The 20,678-nt window shown below is 40.7% G+C and overlaps 1 protein-coding gene and 1 long non-coding RNA gene across 2 annotated transcripts in view; one reads left to right on the plus strand and one right to left on the minus strand.

Moving 5' to 3' along the window:
• The window catches only part of GRM5 (glutamate metabotropic receptor 5), a 418,371-nt gene that overhangs the window by 254,790 nt on the left and 142,903 nt on the right, over positions 1 to 20,678 (minus strand). The gene's annotated exons all lie outside the window — the stretch shown is intronic.
• LOC147696872 (uncharacterized) lies at positions 875 to 8,000 on the plus strand. The gene is made up of 3 exons (XR_015299269.1): positions 875 to 965; positions 1,758 to 1,837; positions 7,918 to 8,000. It is a non-coding gene; the product is annotated as an uncharacterized LOC147696872 (long non-coding RNA).

Raw genomic sequence — 20,678 nt, forward strand, 5'->3', positions numbered from 1 at the left:
TCTGGCATTTAGTTTGGTCCCAAATCCAAAAACTTTTCAACATTTCTCATCCCTTTTCCGTTCTTCATATTTTTCTAGGTTCCCTTTCCCCTGATCTTTCTGGACCCCACCTCAAACTCAAATTACTTGATCTCCTGATTGCCATAGCCTTTCATCATATTACATCACATTGGAAACAAGCTAATGATGTTTCCTTCACTGCATGGTGGAATGCAGTGTGTTTTAACCATCGTCTAGATACAAATTTTGTATCCCCTATTTCCCTAGCAATTAAACGTGACCTACTATGGATCCCCCTTACCGAATATCTATCCCAGATTTCTAGACCACCTCCCATTTCTCCATTACGCAATGTCGAAGTTCAAAAACCACCATGAGTGTTTTGTCTTAATACATATAAGTTTATTGTTACACACTATACCTTCTTATTGTTATTTATAAGATTTATACTTTTACTGATTTTCCCTTATCCTCAATATTCTTGCATTTCTTAAATACATATTGTTCTTTTTACGTTATTTTCATGAACAATTCCACTGTAATGAAAGAGAGATGTCGTATTTTTTATAACTTATGATTGTTTCTTCCTGTACTGCTTTTCTTCTTCATCCCTTAATAAACTTCAAACTTAAAAAAAAAAAAAAATGAAGAAGTGAGCGGGACTAGTCAATGCAATGTAGGTGAGAGTGAGGTAATGACCCAGGACACGTCTGTTTGCTTTTGTAGTGTTGGCAGGAAGATTGATTGAACAAGTAAGTGTTATCTGTAGAATTGTTGTCAGGTATAGATAAGAGATCAGACATGAAACAGACAAAGAGGAACAACCTGGGTGATGTCACACAATGTGACACGTGATGGGAAAAGTGGACCTGAGAGAACATCTGGTAGACAGACCCGTGGAGGAAGAGGGAGAGGAGAGCTGAAGAGATATCTTAATGGACAATCACGAAGTTGTCACTTGGTCTGTGAGTATAAGGTTGCTGTGTTTTTTTATAAGTCATCAGACCTTAATTTGGCAAGGAAGAGGACAAAAGTGTCAGGACACTGTACTCTGTGCTAAAGAGGATTTGGAGGTTGGTTTGAATGGGTGTGCTATGACTGGCTATTCCCACGAGCTGAGAAAGCATTGGTAAGCATCAACAAGTCGCAAGTGGGTTAGAATGGACAACGGTATGGCGAAGAGTCGGTGTGTTCTTTGGGTTCATGTGGATGTAATTATTGGGGAAAATGCCATTTTGTCTAAGGTTTTTGTGATTAGGGAGTTCGATAGTGTACAGGTTTGAGAAGTCATGGGCGATAAGCGGTAAGGGACACTTTGGTGACATTTCAGACAGGGACTGCAAAACACAAGAAATACATTTTGAAATGTTTTGTTGTTTGGGTAATACAGAAAGGAACACATTTTGCAGAAAAATGTTTACAAGACGACAAAAAGGCGAATATGGACTGTGGTACCATTGCTAACCAGAAACATTGTTTTTCTTATTAATCATTCTAAGTGTATTAGAGAAGTTAAGCAAATGGGAAACATTTTATTGAGAATGAAATTAGTATTTTCACTTTTTTTTACTTCTGTGATAAAAATGGAACAATTCTGCTTCACTTTGTACATCATTCCCATTTAAAGATTCGGGAAAATGTATTTTCTCTATTTCCAATTATGTGAATGCAGAAGAATGTTGTCAGATCTGCTTGCTGCTAGTTGCCCTATTACACAAACAGCAAAAAATGGAGCTATTTTATTTATCTGTTTTCAGACCAGTATGTCTTCCCTTATGTCACTGGAGAATGGGGTTGTGTCCTGCAATCCTGCCCTGGCCCGAACGTGGATAACCAGGTGAGACGCATGAGATGATTCAACTTTTTCTAAATCTGCCTTTGCTTTAAGATTCCTGATTTGAATGTGCATTGTGTTGATAGCTTAATTCAAATCCTTAAACAAGCCTGGCACATGTAATCTGCATGTCCAATGTGTGTCCGAACCTTTCTTCCTTACGTCTTTACTCTGCATCTTGTGAATTATACTGCAACCATTTTAAGACTTAACCCCACTCAAGCAAACGTCATCATTTTCATTTCAATTTTTTTGATTAAAGTCGTTATACAGAAATCAAAGATATAAGGTACATAGATATTCGGTATTGCTGTATGACTTCAATTATACTTGGCTTAGCAAGGTACTCAGTAAAACCGATGTACATCACATATCATAAAAAATAAACATAAAATATTTTTATAAAATTGAATAAGAAAGGAGAGTCACATACAATAATCCGGTGCATCAAACCATGACCTCAGTACATGTCTGAGACTTCTCATTGTACCTTACCCAAATTAAATTGACAATGCTTTATATAAAGAAGAAAAAACCACAGAGAGGAAAAGGAGATATAGTGGATATAAAAGGAGCCCTTGGTATAAGGGTCGATTAAATGTGTCTATCAAGTGACCCCAAAGGACGGTCAGAAAGGCATGAGGGGTATCAAGGGGCTCCCAGTTAAGTCATTAAGCAGTTTACATAAAGTGGACATTCAAAGGGGTTTGGTATGTTGACGGTGGTCATCTGGAGTTCTGGAGTACTCCATAGGGTTCTTGACGAGGTAAGGGAACGCGTTTTCTGAAAACAGGTATTATCAGTGATAAGCACAAAGCATAACCTGACCCATCATGTATGAAATGAAATGCTGTGTGAACTTTTCCATTCTAAAAGTATTAACTTCGAACCAACAGCAAGCACCAGATCAATTAATTGTAATCGGCATTGCTCACAGGAGGTACGGCCGAAGAAGCATGAATACCTAATAATACTGTCATGATATTTACAGGAAAAGTAATTTTGAAAATTGCTTGCAGAAAAAGATTGGATTTGTTATCATAGAGGGAGCACGTGTGTGCAATTATAGAACATATGTAGTAAGTCTCAAGACTCAGCGTTACAGTTATGGCACAGGTTGGAATCAATATTATAGCTTCACTGGAGTCCAATAGGCATCATAAAGTCTCATCTGTGATAGGGCTGGGGTAATTTTCTCTTTAAAGACTGATGTTGATATATTTACCCCTGAAATTTTTATGATGTACGGTTTTGAGATCAACAAAAACATATACTTTTGAAGCTCCATGACCTCCTGCCATGGATTTTGTTGATAATGTTGGGTGATCTTGAGTAGGACTATAACCCAGTTTTCTTACAGCTGATCCGAGTTTAAGAAAGTCATAAAAATCTAAATTGGACTATAATTCAGAGGACAGGGTAATATTCTCTCATGCGCCAAGATCTTTAATGATATTGATTCCTTTCTTTGCCCAATTTTCACAGTAAATTGGGGCGCCATCAATCTTAACATATCTATTAAACCACTGTGAAGCATATACGCATTTGGCTAATTTAGACTCCATGTTTCTGTCTAATAAGCTAAGCGTGTCTAATACATGTTTGAAACGCTGGTGAGAATGTTCCAAGTGAATATTGCACCCAGGAGTAGAGGAGAGATATAGAGAGATTTCTCAATGTGTAATCAATTGGGTGTCTCAAGAGAAGACCTTCAGGAGTTTTCAGCCAGAAAAAAACATTCTAATATGGTACTCTTTGGGAGAAAAACCTAAAGGGTGTATATTTCGTGACCATACTGGTACTCTAGGATCCCTAATGGTACTCTATTATTATTATTATTATTATTATTGTTATTATCTAACATCTCCTTCAACTTACTAATGCAGCTTTTACTAAAAGTTTTTTTTTTTACTTTATCGGTTCATGCTGATACTTAATCTGCATATTTCTTGGCTTAACGCTCAGTATGTTTCTCCATTTCAAAATCAGACATGTGGTTTGTCATATCTGTGATACTTGGGCAACACTATGTTCCTTCAGTCCATGCTCCTCTTCAACTTAGTTGGGGCGAAGTTGTATTTCACCATTATCATACACCAATGCATGATTTGTCCTTCATTAGCTTTAATATAAGAGGTTTATGACAGATTAACTGTTGTGCTTTCCTATCCTCCTACCATTGACCTCTACTCTACAATGATTATTCAATATATATGCCTTCGCTCACAATAGTTGTGTATCCTTGCTTTAAGGATTTACTCTTTTGGCATCCTTTTCATTTTTAATTGTAAACTCTGCTCCCTTACATTTCCATGATGACTATGGGCCCGATTCACAGAACTAACTTAAGATAAAATCCTAAACTTACTACCATTTTGGTATTCACAGAAGGCACTTACTCATCTTGGTATTCACAGAAGGCACTTACTCATTTCGGTATTCACAAAAGTTAGGTGTCCTAACTTTAGGACTCCTAAACTGAGAGAAATCCTAACTTTATGACTTTCGGTATTCACAGAAGGCATTTAGGGGACCTAAAGTTAGGACTCCTAACTTCTGTGAATACCGAAATGAGTAAGTGCCTTCTGTGAATACCAATATGAGTAAGTGCCTTCTGTGAATACCAAAATGAGTAAGTGCCTTCTGTGAATACCAAAATGGTAGTAAGTTTAGGATTTTGTCTTAAGTTAGTTCTGTGAATCGGGCCCAATGTTACCGATCTGTCTTAGACTTTCCCCCTTTCTAGCTATTTTGCACTTGAATCAGGGCGTTAATTGAGGCTAAGTGAAATCACTATCAAACTAGCTACTGACGGTGGAAAAAGCATGAGAGAGGATCTTCAGTACATCCATCTCCAATACAGTTGCTACAATCAATAACTTGATGTCCTCTTTTCTGGACTAAATGATTGTCATCTATCTTGGCTTGCCAGCCTATCTTCTAAATCTTCACATGTCGATCCAAACATTTGAAACTCTTTCATGTGGCATCCAAAAAAGTAAACAAGTCTGCAACAACTGAGGTACTCTGTTTGTCTTCAACAAATTTCAGCACTTAGTAGGTGCTTGGCACGAGTTGATACTACACATCTGTTGCCTCTCTAGTCTCATGCATATTTCGGATTAGTTGAATGACAAAATATTTAATGAGTGATGATAGCAGATCAAAAGGTGTGTATTAATATTTGAATTCATTCGACTTCCCCTGTATAGAGATTGGAGTTTAAAGTTTATGCGGCATTGTTAAAGACTGCTTGAAGAGCTTAAACGGCTGCTTCCAGTCACATCCACTTTACTGCATCTCCACCTTCTTGAATCCTAGCACTCCACCGCCTCTGCAGCTAAGCCCTTCACATCTTTCACTTCCATCATGCATCACATGTTGATCTTCCTGCTGAATCCCCTGCCCATGAACCATTTAGATTTATCTTCACTCACTTGATAGTTCATACTCATTCTCCAGGTCTTGAGCACCATCACACACAGATGGGTAGCTTTGGAGAAAGAATGAAAGTAAGGTTTACATACGACAAAGGTGGAAAGCAGAGGCTTTATGGCATGGGGCCTGAAGTCATGCTTGCAGTTCTAGCTGGAATCAAGCCACAGTGCTTTATCAGCTTATTCTGCCTGAACATATTGCACAGCATGTGCAAATTTAAGATACAGGTGTTCACACCCACACTGCCTCGGTCATTTCTTCTAATAAAAGTAGCCCTTATACAGATATCTTGTGCACTTCCAAGTTGAATGAGCTAACAGAGACAATGCTAAGTATTTTTCCAGTCAGGAATATGATCGAAAATGTAATCTCTACGATCAATTTGCTATTCAGTTATTTTGAGAGTTTAATTTTAGTAATAGCTTCTCATGTCTAAAAGTTAAAATCAAGTAGGACCGTTTATTAGTAAAAAGCAGTTTCTATATTAAATATAATGAAAAAAGAGAAGGTGGAAATGCTAAAAGATGAAATTAGGGTATGTTGGCCAATTAAAGCTTGTGAATGACTTGCAATATTACAGACAAATACATTTAGTTAATTTGCAATGTAAAAGTAAAAAATGTTGTGAGAATTACTGGAGTAAACATGTTATTCCTTGCATATTCTGCCTGGGGTTGTGGGTGGTAAGTAGGAGTTCCTTTCCTTCTTTGCAATGTAACATATATGTAAATTCACTTTCTAAGATGAAAAACTAAGTGGCCAATTCACAAACAAATGTATGTGAACGGGAAGCAGTATTACAGGCGTACACTTTTAGGCACTCTGACATGTCGGTATAAATTTGTGCCAAAATGTCTCATTAGTAAAAGTATAAAGCACAGCACAGCAGTGGCGGCTCCTCCACTAAGGCGGAGAAGCGCCACCTCACAAGGAAAATAAAATGATAACACCATGTTATTATCTTTTTATTTATCAGTACTGGCTCTCTTGTGTTTCTTCTTAGGGGCTGGGCTGCCCACAGAGCAGGGGGAGAAGTCGTGGCCACTTTCTAAGTGCTCATTACAGTTTGGCCAGCCGTCTTGGGCCTGCAAAACAGACATGCACACTTAGCATGATCTCCAACCGGCTGAATTGCTCAGCTGGGTAGAGAACATGCACAGGTTCCACTACCTGTCTGAGCGCCGAACCAGGCCGCTCATACCAATCACAATGCTGCTGTAATGCTGATGACAGCAGCGTTGTGATTGGCTTAGGGGAGTCTAGGAGCCCGTGTGCTTCCTGCGTGGACCAAAGAGGATGGAGGAGAGGTGGTGGCCGGCCCTCCCCGCCACACCACTACTGCCCCGTAGCAGCTGCTACTGGGGCACAGTCCTCTCAACAATTATTAACTGTTTCTGTACTGCTTCGTGAAAAGTTACCTCCCCTCCCCTAAAATGTATAGTGTTACTAACTATAAAGGCAAAAAAAACAAATAAAAGGAAATAGGTGTAAGGTTCGGTCTTCTCTCTGAACGGAGAGGTATTACCTGCCTAAGAACACTAATTAAGAGGTACATATTCTGCTATAATTAACATTTCCAGAAGAAAGTATACAAGTAAATAGGCGAAGCAACTGAATGTAGCCAAATGAGACAGGCAGACAAGTAACTAAAAAGCCAAATAGTTCCATGATCTTCAAAGGGAACAATAAACAAGAATGCAGACTGCGGTCTTCTGTCCCAATCCGGTTAATGTAGCAAATGCACGCGGTGGAACCAGGGTGTTTAAATGTGTTTCTGTGTTTTGTAGCTTGAGAAAGGCAGCAAAGTATTAACCTAGATTCACTCGAAAAATACAGCTAAAAAGAATGTATCAATGGCAGTTCCTGAACGAACGAGCAGCTGCAGGTAATGGATCACATTATTCATTAACATTAGTTTTAATGGGACCAGGAACCCCTGCTAATTAGTTTAAATGTCATCTATGAAAGCACTGCGATGACGTCTAGTATCCCCAACCTGTTCACCGTCTGGAGAATGGTGTGTTTGAATCATCCTGACACTGCTGTTAGGTTGAAATAGAGAAAGCAATGGAAATGTTGAGGCCTCGAGGCCACAGACCTTAGCTCTCACAGCAACTCTTCTTACACAATTCTGCCACTCCAGTTTCTGACCTTGTTGTCACTGATTGTTAAAGTCATAATCAGTAAATATTATTATAATATATGGGAGCTAATTATCCATGCATAAAAACCTGTCTATAATTTGCATACTACAGGCGACTTTTGAAGACTCTAGTGACAAGTAATAAAAAATGACGTAGATGCTCAACTGTAATAAGTTATTACATACGAGTTGCGACGTCTAATGCCTGTATCATTTCAGCTGCAGTTTAAATAAAGCAGCAAAACCAAATACTACCTATTTGTAGTGTCCCCCATATCCTAATGTGAAATTACCTATATATAAAGAATCTTAAACTAAGTGTATAATTATGTGACCGGTACTTGTAATAATACTCCTTGTTTGTGGCCATTTTATGTATACATTTTTATAACGAGGTGTGTTTCTATGTTTATTAATAATTGTAATAGGTTGTATTTATGTTGTCTGTCAAATTGTTATGGTTTTTGTGCCTTATACATGTTTTGTGTTACTCTGTCTGCAGCCCTGAAGAAGTTCTCCTGGTAGTTTGCCAAATGGAACGAAACGCGTTGGCTGCTTTTTAAAAAACCTGAAATGATAATAAAGGACTAAAAGAAATTATAAAGAGACTTAAAGGTTTTCTGTTCACATGCACTGCTCTTTGTAAACTATATTTTTGGAATCTGTGAACAGTGGCACTAAAGGGCAATGGTGCTGAGAAGTGTTCACGAACCTGACTTATAACAGGCCAACAGTATTGATGTGAGGTGCTTGTATTCGACAAATGCGTTGCTCATCTGCTTTTTTGGAATTGACTGCATATTCTTTTATTGATCTTTTTACTCAAATAGGCAGAAAGGTGATATTAATGGGAACATGTTTATTATTTGTACACCAAAGGTAATTTCATGAAAATAGGTGTGTTTCAGCAGGTTATATTAAGCGCATTGGCCCCAACTTTAAATCCCACTTCAACACCAGGAGACACCTGGGAAGCAGAATTTGGGCGATCGATGCACGATAAGGTAAGAAATGGTCTGGGGCACTCCCATAGTCCCACAGTCACACACTCTTTCCGGAGATGTCAGATTTAAATTGATTACGCTTCCTATGTTTCACAGAGCGTAACTCTCCCATAAAATCAATAGGATATTCCCAGGAGCCTCCACCTCCTGTCCTCGCTGCTCATTAGTAGCCACCAACTTTCACCACCTGCTGTGCAGCTGGCCATCTCAGCCTGTTTTCTGGGAGAATGTTCTCTAAGCCTTGACACCCTGTCCAGGCTGACCTCTTCTACCCACTTGGGATGCATGAGCCTTGTGGATTTATAAACACCCAAAACAGCATAGGGCATGATAGGATAGTCCTATCGTTTTATACGCAGAGATTTCGCAGTCGTAAATATACATATAATAAAATAACTTCGTGAGTAGAAATAGTTGGTAAACTTACACAAAAGTCAAAGTTTACCTTTTTCAATCAGGTCCCTATTCTGCAGAACTGTAAATGATGAAAACCAAATAAAAATGTGTTAAAAAAATGTATGGTGGGTGTACTTTATCCCATAAGTTACTTATTTTATTGACCTTCCTAGGCAATTTCTAGTGCATCTAGGAGCTTTATACAGCAGGTGCCATTATTAACCAACATAATGGCACTCAACAAACCTCGGGGCATATTATCAACAGGGTTTATCTCCGCTTTTTTGGCTTTAAAAGCCAAGAAAGCGGAGATAAAATTATCTCCCTATTACCTAGCTGTCGCTAACACCAGTTAGCGACAGCTAGTAGGAGATAGCGACCATCTTGGGCCCCGCTTTGCATGTCAGTGATATTTATCACTAATGACATGCAATGTGGGCGTGCCAAGATGTTAGTGACTGGAAACAGTCGCTAACATCGCTATCTCCTATTACCAACTTTTGGAGAGATTCGCGCTAAGCGCGAATATCTCCAAAAGCTAACACCTGCCCCTGAGCAGTTCTTAGCCATGCTATCCAATGGTAGGTGGATAACATGGCTAAGAGCATTAGCTCAGTAATGCATGAATATCGCTGACTTTTCAGCGATATTCATGCATTTCGGCCGATTTTTATCGCTTAGGAGATAAACCTTAATAATAGCAAAGTTCCTAAGCGATCAAAATCGCCGCAGCTCGGTGATAAAAATATCGCTGCTAAACCAACATAGCGATAATTATCGCTAGTTGTTGGTAATATGCCCCCAAATTCGAAAAGCAAGTTGGCTGAGTGGGCCCTGCCGTGATTCCAGCACGTGACCTGCAGATTACAGCTGGTATCTGCAGCAAACTTTAACGGAATGATGTCTTGACGATGGTGCACTGAATTATTGTGAAGTACAATTCTATTTCAGTAGAAGCTGTCTGAGGCATCCTCTGGGCTATATGAGCATTAAAAAACAACACATCTTTAAATGCATAGACAGCTAAACGCTTTGAGTCAGATTCACAGAGATTTTTCCAGGAATAAACCCAACGGAAAAAATTCTAATTTATTGACATATACCTCACACACTGATTTAAAAAAAAATAGAAATGACTAAATTGAACTTGAAAATTTTAAAACGTCAAGGTTATACAGGCATCGCCTAACCTATACATCAATATGAGGCCATTGTTGTGGGGTTAGGATGCAACTGTAACAGTAGCATGATTCACAAAAGTTTCGAGACACGCTTGCAGAAGTTTTGAGAACATCATATTTGTCTTAGAACACCTTAAACGAAAGTTTTCTGATCAATTTAAAAATCAGACGTTTTCAGGTATTGGGTGAAATTTAAAGGATTCAAGAGTCTTAATTAAAAAAATCAAAAGGTTTAATTTTGTAACTCACAAGTAGGCATGCAGAAATACTTTTGAATGGTCGAAATTTAAGAGTTCACAAACTTTGAGGATTAGTCAATGAAACCTGCAACAGTTGGATGTTTACAGGCGCACTCTAGGACACGTTTGTGGTGTGTTGATATTCGTAAATCTTACCCATGAGTTTGTAAACCGGCGGGTGCAGATTTACAAATATTTTGAGTAATTTGGCCCCATATGTTCGTATATTTTCCACTATATCTCTTTCATCATATTCACATTATTGACTTTAAGGGAGGCCAGTCTCAATTTGTCCATGCACTTGTCATCCCATTGGTATTCCTGATGAGACTTTTGTAAGGCTTCCTCCACTCTGGATTTCTATATTTCCATATGCGTATGTACATCTTCTTGCATGTGTACCATCCTCCCACTGCATTGTTTGGCATTTCTAAAGTCTTAGGTTAAGTAGTGTTTGTCTATCCCATCATGCCAACAATTTTTGAATATCATCTTCAATTCCACATCTTATTTTCATCAACTGATTTAGGATTCACAACATAGAATGCCTCATAGTACCCTTCCTGTCCTATCGAATTATAATTTGCTCTTAATTTTCTTTTAGTTGCTGCATATGAATAACTCTCTGCTGAATATATCAATAAATGTGTCTTATTCAATAAATAGGTGAGACCACCAACATGGAAGCTAATTCAACAAAATGCAGGGGGTAGAGGAAGTGACATCGCGTACACTTTATCCCCAATGACATCACAGGCTTCGCCATTTGTACCATCTTTATTTCCTCATCAGCTACCTATTTGCTGCTCAGTGAGTAGAAGAATTTCAAGTAGTGGTAACAGCAACATGTGGACAAGTAAATTAGAGTCCTGTTTACCTTCTGTTCTGGAAACCGTGGTCATGACTCTCAAATCAGGGGTATAATGAGGAGTGTTGGGGCTACCCAAGGACAGGCCAGGGCCCTGGCTACCTCTAATTGACGTCTAGGACCAGCAAGCGTCCTAGCATTGGTCACACATGTACCTTTGCAGATCATGCTCCATATCTTTCACATTAGTCAAATAATATAGCTATCTGAAGATAATTAACCCTAGATGCAAGGTTGTGTTTGAGCCTGGATAGACCCTTCTTCCAATCCAAGACAACACCTGACCCTTTACAGCTTATAAATTGTTTTGCACTAGGAAAGCTCAACAAGGTGTAGGTGGATCTGGCTTGAATAAAAATGTGCAACCCTAATAAAGGCACTTTTATTTCAGGTCCTATGTGTCCTTTGTCTACGGATATTGAAGCTAGTGCCGTGTCGCGAACAGCGCTCCTGTGGAATAAATCTGTAGCTCTCAATTTCCGCCTGTGTTAACATGTGTTACTAGGAGCCTGTTCCCCTTCCGAGGTTTTGCATCAGCTGTAAACACAGCCATTACACCGCGCGCTCAGGGCCGTGCTCTGGAGTTGCTGTACTGTAATGTGATAATATGTTATTGGATTCCCACCAGACTCTAAACATCGAAATGCTATTTCTGTTGTTCACACCTTGCCTGCAGCAGCTTCGAGCTACAATCATCCAGGCAGCCATCTAGGAGGCAATCTACCTAACTCAACTAAGGAAGGGGTCTGGCATCTCATTGTCTTCCCTCAAAGGGGATACGATAAACAGGTTCTGTATTTAGGTACTGTGGCCCTCATTTATGAAAAGTGACGCATCGCTGCCTGAAAACAGCGATGCGTCACTTTTCACTGCGCACTCCTTGCGACACCAATGATGCGTCATATTTAATGTATGACGCATCATGTCGCAAGGACTTACAGATACGTCAGTATTTCTGACGTATCTGTAAGCGCAAAAGTGACGCATTGCTGGAGTGTGTCACAAAAGTGACGCAGCTCCAGCAATGCATCCTTTCACATGGGGAAAGCCCCATGTGAAAGGGCTTGCGTCAGTTTTACGCCTGCTGTGAGGCAGGTGCAAGATTTTGACGCAACAGCATCCTAAAAGTGACGCAGTGAAATCTCATAGATTTCACTGCGTCACTATTACGAGGCTTTTTGCGGGGGAACGCCCCCTCTGCATACATTATACCTGACGCAGGTATAATGTGGCGCAGGGGTTTAAAAAGTGACGCATCTACCTAGATGCGTCACTTTTTAAATATGGCGCAACAAGGTGCATATTTTACGCCGCTGGTGCGTCACAAAAAGTGACGCACCGGCGGCGCAAAACTGACGCAAGGCCTCATAAATAAGGGCCTGTGTACATAAGAGCACAACTAGAATCGAAAAAACACAAACTACCAGTATGTAGTGGAGCATCAAGGAAGAAGCAAGTATTTTCATTCGATGAAAGCACATCATGGAAGAAGTGCATATTATCAGCAGCTAAGAAAGCACACCATTGACAAAGTGCGCATTGTCAGCGGGAAAAAGTGCGGATGCGTGGAACTGACTGGCAATTTGAATGACTGTCATAGTCTACTTAGATTATGTTGTATTTTTAGTATTTGTTGTTGTAATAAAACATTATGCTACTTTTCAGTGTATTTATCTTTGCAAAATACGAAGCTCACACATCTACTTCCCACACAGAAAAAAGGATTGTTGTCTTAGGGGTTATGGCCTGGTAGCGAGTAAGTGTTGAAGGTGCCTCAGATACACAGAATCACACCCACTTTGGGTGGGTAGTTGATTACTGTGACCCTTCTTTGGGGTACACCCCCGGCGGTTTGCAAGGCCCTCTGAAACTTTTTCGAACCACAACATAATTTTTAGAACAAAAAACGTTGGCGGCCCACCTAGCTTTAACCCCTTGCGTGCGGGGCATATTTTCCGCCTGTGCTGACTCCGCCTTGCGCGGGCGGAGTCATGACGGAACGGTTTCGTCATCAGCACAGCTCAACCGATGCTGATGATGGAACCGTTCTGTCATCAGCACGCAAGGGGTTAAAGGACATGAGGAGGGCGTTTTTTAATGTAACTATAGAATTGTGTGGTAAGGCCTTGTCATTTACAAACAGAACATTTGCAATTGATATTGCTCCTAAATTTGCACACACAGACATACAGTTTTACTGATAAAACTGTATGCCACGCAAATGATAAAGTATGCAAATCGGGTATCAGCGATATTTATCATTTGTGCATCACCAAGTAAGCGTCTTGATTTGCTTTACTCCTATTAAAATCTTTGTTTCTATCACACTTCAGACTTACACAAAAATGTGCTTCATATTCATTTTCCTAACTGCTGAATTGTGTAGTTCATTTAAAGGAATTGACATTTTGCATTTTGTTGTGGTTTACTAACATTTTAACTCTTTTTTGTAGCGCAGTAAATGTGACGATATAAATACCGTATTTAAAGACACCTTTTGTTATTGCTTCAACTTTCACGACCTACCAAAAATCGACTTGCGACCCACACTGCTTTAGAGGGTATTTCCAGTGTTTTTCCACTTGTGAAGTAAGAGTCAAGGGCTAAAAGAGGTACTTGGGTTCAAATATGGTGGACACTGGACATGAGAATCAAAAGGCACTAGGGGCCCTTTTGCACATAGGACACACTTTTTCTCTTTGTGCCATTGGGTACCTTTAAATAGGTGCACTGTGTGCTGGCAGGGAAAGTGCTCCCTATTACATCAAATCTTCTCCCCCCAGGATAGCCACAAGCTCATGCTGACCTGGGGCAGAGCATTCAAGCGAAATACAGAGTGTCTGCTTCAAAGCTACGTATTTCGCTGTGTGGGCGTCAACCCACCTGCACTTTAAACAGGGACTGGAGATCCCTTTGCAGGCTGGTGCAAGAAATGACTGCACCTCCTTGCAAGGGGATGTCTGGGGGACCCATACGACCTCCTTTCTCCCCTCCAGAGGAATGCCATCGGGGGCACACTGACAGTGTGCCACCTTTTTGTGGCATACTTTCAGTGCGCCACCTGACAGCTACTTTGCCTTAAGCCTGTGTCCATAATATTGCGCAGGTGCAAAGATAAGGAAATTCCCTCATTTGCATGGGGCCATGCTCAAATACAAATGAGGGAACACCCTCTTGAGAAGATACTGTCACTACATGTGCACCAGCGCTATCTGTATTACAGAAGGGGCTGCAGAAGCGTCTACAAAACTTCGTACAGGTTGAAATAACTAGGTTATCATGAATTTGTATGGCAACCTACAACAGATGTTATCTAAAGCGCAACACCAGGAAAGAAAACATGCACATTTTAAGGACCATACTGGCTAGTGTCAAATTACTAGCGCCTGAGACCAAACAAAAAACTATGAGCTCCATTACCCCAAAATGCAAATAATTAAATCAGAATTGCTCCTTTGGCCATATCCAGCTCAATATTAATTAACTCCAGTAATGGCTGATTACAATTTAGTTGGGTGGAGTTCCTTCCCAAGGTCAGACACAGTCTATCACTTTTTCAGCAATCATTCAGTACCTATGAAGGTATCAATGTACCTAAAGTCATTAATAGGGAACAGTGTTCTGTGGCTTGCTGAAAGCCATGAAAAGATTACCTTAAACTGAAAAGAAGATCCAAAACAACAAATGAGGAAAGGGTAAGGTTGACTCCACACAGGTTCAAGTCCTCTGCACCACATGATACTCATAATCAAAGAAACAACAACCAATTTTCTTGGTGGAAGGCTGTCATATTTACCCCAACATTGTTGAGGTCACACCTGGTAGATTCCCTTAGCCTCAAAAGGAAATTTACTGTTTTTGGAGAAAAGGAGTACTTAGAGGTGTCCCTCATTCCTTTGCGGGTGAGTAATGCTCTTTAAGACAAGAGAGCTTTAGGAATCAGACAGTCCTACCAAAGAATCTCCCATCCGCAGGTAATAATAAATAGTGCTGTGCCATCCCACCCCTGAATCAATGCACATACACACACAGGAGTGGTACTTCACAATTATATGATTATTTATTACACAGCACTTTTCTACGGTTGTACGACTTTACAACGCGTGCTTTTACACCGCGTGCCGTTACAACGTGTTTTTTTCAACGCAAGACGTTACAACGACTAGCCTTGGAGGGAGTGCGGACTTAGGAATTTTTTAATTTACTATTCCAACACCAGCCTACGTACAGTAGGGAAGGTGTTGGGTAGTAAATTAAAAAATTCCTTGTCCTGCAGCGCCCTCCAGAGCAAGTCGTGGTAACGACTTGCGTTGAAAAAAACGCGTTGTAACGGCACGCGGTGTAACAGCCGCGTCGTAAAGGCTGTTCCCCCTTTTCTACATAACAAGTGCATGGGAATGATAATGATTACTACCACCAACTCAGCAGATGGAAAGCAAATTAGGGTGAAGCTTGAAAAGGCCCAATCATATTTCATTATTCTCCCTAACCTGTCCACGTCCTACTCAAAGTATTCATATTAGTTTGAGCCATCCAATCTAAATTACTGCATGATTTCACTGAGCTTTACTAGGAGTGAGGAGGAGTCACTCTCGCTCAGCTTCTGCTTCTAAAATCTGATAATATTGCCCTTTTCCAGAAGCCTGTGGAAGCTACAAAAGCTAATGTGATTTTACCTTCTTCCATCCAAGACAGAACTCTGCAAGGTCATCTTCCCCTGCAGCTGCGAGTACAGCACTTGCACCGGAGAAGTGAAACTTTTTCCTACTCTGTATTGTTAATTTGAACAGTGTCATAAAAACATGGGATTTTAAACTAAAAGCATGGCGATTGAATGTTAAATACAGTCATGCACTCATTCTGTCATGCAATCATTCTGGGTTGCATTAACATTCAGTATTATCACACAAAGCCCTGACATGTATGACAGGACAGCACAGCAAAACACGAGCACATGAAGGCAAAAACATACCTGGAAGCCAGTAGTATATTTAGTGTTAATAGCAGACAGGAAGGAATGGGCGAGTAGTCATTCTGTGCCATCAGAATATATATATTACTACTCTTTAGAGCACTACTCTGTCAGTCCTGGAGCATTCCTTCATGTGCTCTAACATTCTGTATTCATGACACTAGCTTGTTTTTTCCTGCATCATTTTCTGCCAGAGTTTTGCTGTATCATGGCACTGCAACCAACAAGCAATAGTCCAGGGAAGACATAGCTTGGCAGTTCGGGCTGGACTGTTCCCATGAGGCACAGGGTCCAACTGATTTGCATATGGCCATGTCTGAACTGGGGTGGCGGAGTGAGTTAAAGAATGATAATGGATTAAACCCAGATCAGTTGACTGGGGGTGAGTGCTTGCAATGTTCAACACTCCGTCCATCATCCCCTTTGATTTTGCTTTGTTCGCCCTAAGTTGGCAGGGTATGCCCAGACGTGGGTCCCTTGCTCACTTTGCCACTAGGTTCAAGATAGCCTGGCTGATGAGGGTTATGAACCCGAAACCGGTCCCAGGATGCTTGTTTCCGGTCCAGGGAAGACATGGCTTGGCAGTTTGGGCTGGACTGTTCCCATGAGGCACAGGGTGAGACTGATTTGCATATGGTCATGTCTAAACTGGGGTGACGGAGTGAGCTAAAGAACGATGATGGATTAAACCCAGATCAGTTGACTGGGGGTGAGTGCTTGCAATGTTCAACACTCTGTCCATCATCCCCTTTGGGTTTGTATTTGGCATACAGAACAGCAGCAAACTTTTAACTCAATGAGCCATTTGTATTGTAACAAAGACAATTTCTTGTGATTATCACACTGAAACCAAGAATGTTGCATGTTAAAATGTATATTGCTTCTTTAAGATCACTTTTATTTGCCATTATCGTAATTCATTGTTTTTGCAGCTGAGCATTGCTCCTCGCTGTCCTTTTTTAAGGAAACTGAACATTCTTTATCTCACAATCTATCTAACCAGCATTAACTTTTCAAATATTTTTTTTCAAGTGTGCAAAACTTAACAGGTTTGTACTTTGTCACTGCTTTCAAATTTCAGCCTTCTCCTCTATTCACTTTGTTCTCTCTTGCAATCCTGAGCTTAAAATGGATGCCTGCTTACACTGAACATCTCATGGACAGGTGGTAAGGAATGAAAATAGAAATGTTAACTCTACATTCTGCAGATCTACTTATGCCAAGAAGTCTCTTAGTTACACTGCAGGTGCATAGGTTGTAGTGATGGCATCCGAAATGGGCAATGAGGGATACATTTACTGACAGCAAGGATTCTCCAAATGTTAGACATGCACATGAAACAGTGTGCATCACTGAAGCCCACACATGTTAAAAAACTAAGGGGCATATCATCAAGGGCCTGAAGATATAATTATCACCGCTTTAGCGTCCGTTTTCGGGCTAAAAGCGGCGATAATTATATTGCATTATTTGCAAGGACACGCTAGCGTGTGTTCCTTGCTTCAGCTCCCGTTTTGTTCACACCTTGCTTTGCATCTCTAATGAGATGCAAAGGAGGCGTGCCTAACAAAACACCATGGGAAAATCTCGCTACCCCAGCTTCGTGATATCATCAACGAGGGGTAGCCATATTTTAAATCCTGTTAACTATGCCTTAGCGCAGGAATTTAACGTCTATTAAATTCCTGACTAAGGCATAGCTAACATGGGAGGTGGATTATGGTGATACGACCTCAGGGTCGTATCACCAAGGCTATCTCCGATTTGGGTGCTACATCGCTGGTTTTCCAGCGATGTTGGCCTATTTCTCTGGAATATTATCGCACTGGAGTAATGCGGTGTTAATAACACGTTACCAGGGCAATAAATTCCTGCCATGGACGGCGATAAATAAACAAGCGTTAAGTGCACTTTGCGTTTATTTATCGCTGTTCTAGTAAATATGTCCCCATCTTTGATGAGGTGTTGGTCCGGTGCTGGCCAAAGACCCTGAAGCTTCACTGGAGTCATAAAACATAACCTTTTAATGTGAATATAAAGAGAAACCCCCCTTAACAACTGAAAGATTAAATCAAGAAGCTTGAAATTATTTTCTTGGAAACAACATTTGACAATTATATGCACTAAACATATTGTCACCATCCATCGCCTATGTTGTTCAATTGCCTTCATTATATATTCTCTAGGTATCCTTACTGTAGTGTTCTGCTAGTGCCATGTACAGCATGTCTTGTGAAAATGTGATGAACAAATACATTGAAATCCCTTTCTTTGAGTCACACCAACCACCCAGCCACATTTTATCAGTATGTTGCTGATAAAGATGGTTCATGACAAGGAGCCCATGAGCACAGTCCAGCTAGGAGTCAATGAGACATTATCACAAATTGAATTAATTCAACTCTTAAGGTGCACATCAAATAGATGTTGAATATCCCCAAGCACCTTTTAGATTGAGAAGTACAAACACAGCAATAATGGAATTGAAGTGAATTGGACTGATAGAGCCCACAAATACCCTAGGGCGTCCTGGCGCTGGAGACTCAAACTAATGTAGTGAGTGGAATGAGTTTTAGAAAAAAAAAGACAGGTCTTGATTTTTGTCCTGAATTGCGCATATCTTTACAGCAACCTAATGGAAACAGGAAGGAGCTTACAGGCTTTGCTGGTAAGAAAGGATAAAGATCTGTCTACCTGTCTGGCGGATATTGGAAACTGACACCTAGTGAAGGGAGGAAGATTGTAGATGATGGGGAGTAGTGTAGCTAGTGAATTGCCATCTGATGTAAGAAGGATTCAAATTATTGTGACCTCAAGGACTGATGCATAGTGACTTGAAAACAATGGGTTTTTGTATGGGCAGCCAATATAGTGAGAGCAAATGCTCTTTTATACAGTCACAAGTCATGATGTTTAACAGCAACCTTGCAGCAGCGATTTGTATAAGATGAAGGCACAATGGGGCTGTAGGTCCTTCTCATATCTGATCGGCAAACTTTGGAACATGCTCTCCATAGCATTAAGATGCACAAACAATGAATCACAGTTCAGAAAAAGGCTAAAAGCATGGCTTTATCCACAGCATCTGAGCAGTGTCCACAGCGTCAGTGCAGGCAGCGACAATGTGTTGATTTTCCAGGGAAGGTACAGTTTCTGAATGATGTTTCAGGGTTGATGCATTGATTTCTTTGGTGGTAGCATGATACACTCACTTCCAAGTGCACATGGCTGGATTTGCACCACTTGGCAGAGAAGAACTCACAGCGGAGGAGCCTAGGTGCTGGTAGCAAGATACAGATGAAGTCTTTGATATCCCTGAGACTTCAGAAACAGGAGGTACAGGATGTAGAGAGTAAAGTTCAGTCCTCTCACTCCCAGGCAAGAAGCAGCAAGCTAACACAGCAAAGCAAGCAGCAAAGTAACAACCCTTCCATGCAGCACAACAGCTTTTCTTCCTGGCAGAATGTCCTCAGCCCAGAAGTGTTCTCAGCATATAGTGTCAGAGGTCCAGTACTTATACCCATTTTAACCTTTGAAGTATGGAGACCTCAAAGAAAGGTCTTTGTAGTGCACAAGACCCTGCCCTTCTTCTACCTGGATCCATACACACTACAGGGGGGCATGAAGCTCTTTGTGTGGGGATGGGCACAGCACTATTCAGGTGCAAGTGTCAGCTCTGCCCCCTCACTCTCCCTCGGGAAGACCCATCAGCCTGGTGATTGGTCATCAGGATATGCAGGGCACACCTCAACTCCCTCTGTGTGGGATTGTCCAGAGGGAATGCACAAAGACCAGCTGTCATCCAAACCAGACATGTATTTTAGGGACAGGCAAAGGCACAACGGTTAAATTAAGAAAATGCTCGCTTTCTAAAAGTGGCATTTTCAGACCGGCAATTTAATAACCAACTTCACTAAAAGATGTGTTTTTAAATTCAGAAGCCAGCGACATCAAACTTACTCCTTCCATATTTTCCCAATTGGAAGTTACACTTGTAAAGGGTACAAGGCAGCTCCAATGCTAACCTATGGGAGAGATAGGCCTTTCTTTAGTGAAAAACAAATTTAGCAGTTTTTCACTACTAGGAAATGTAAAACTTGAAAGTACATGTCCTACCTTTTAACTACACCGCATCCTGCCCATGGGGTACCTAGGGCCTACCTTAGTGGTGACGTATATGTAATAAGGGGAATGTTTGGAGCTCGCAAGTAGGTGAACTTGCTAGGTCGTCATGGCAGTTCAAAACTGCGCACACAGTGGCAGTGGCAGGCCGGTGACAGGTTTGAAGGGCTCCTCATGTGGGTGGCACAAACAGTGCTTCAGGCCCACTAGTAGCATTTGATTTATAGGCCCTGGGCACATGTAGTTCTCTGTACTAAGGACTTATTTTTAAAGCAAATATGTCAATCATGGAGAAACCAAATGTCATTACATTTTAGAGAAAGAGCCCATGGGTTCTAGCATTGGTCAGCAGTACAAAAGTGCCCAGAGTCCTAAAACCAGAAACAAAAGTTTAAACCAGAAGCAGAACAACACAAAATGTTTGGTGTAACCCTAAGGAAAAGGGCTAATTCCAACAATTACCATTTTAAATGGGGAGGGT

This window comes from Lissotriton vulgaris, chromosome 8 (assembly GCF_964263255.1).
Source record: "Lissotriton vulgaris chromosome 8, aLisVul1.2, whole genome shotgun sequence".
NCBI classification, from domain to species: domain Eukaryota; kingdom Metazoa; phylum Chordata; class Amphibia; order Caudata; family Salamandridae; genus Lissotriton; species Lissotriton vulgaris.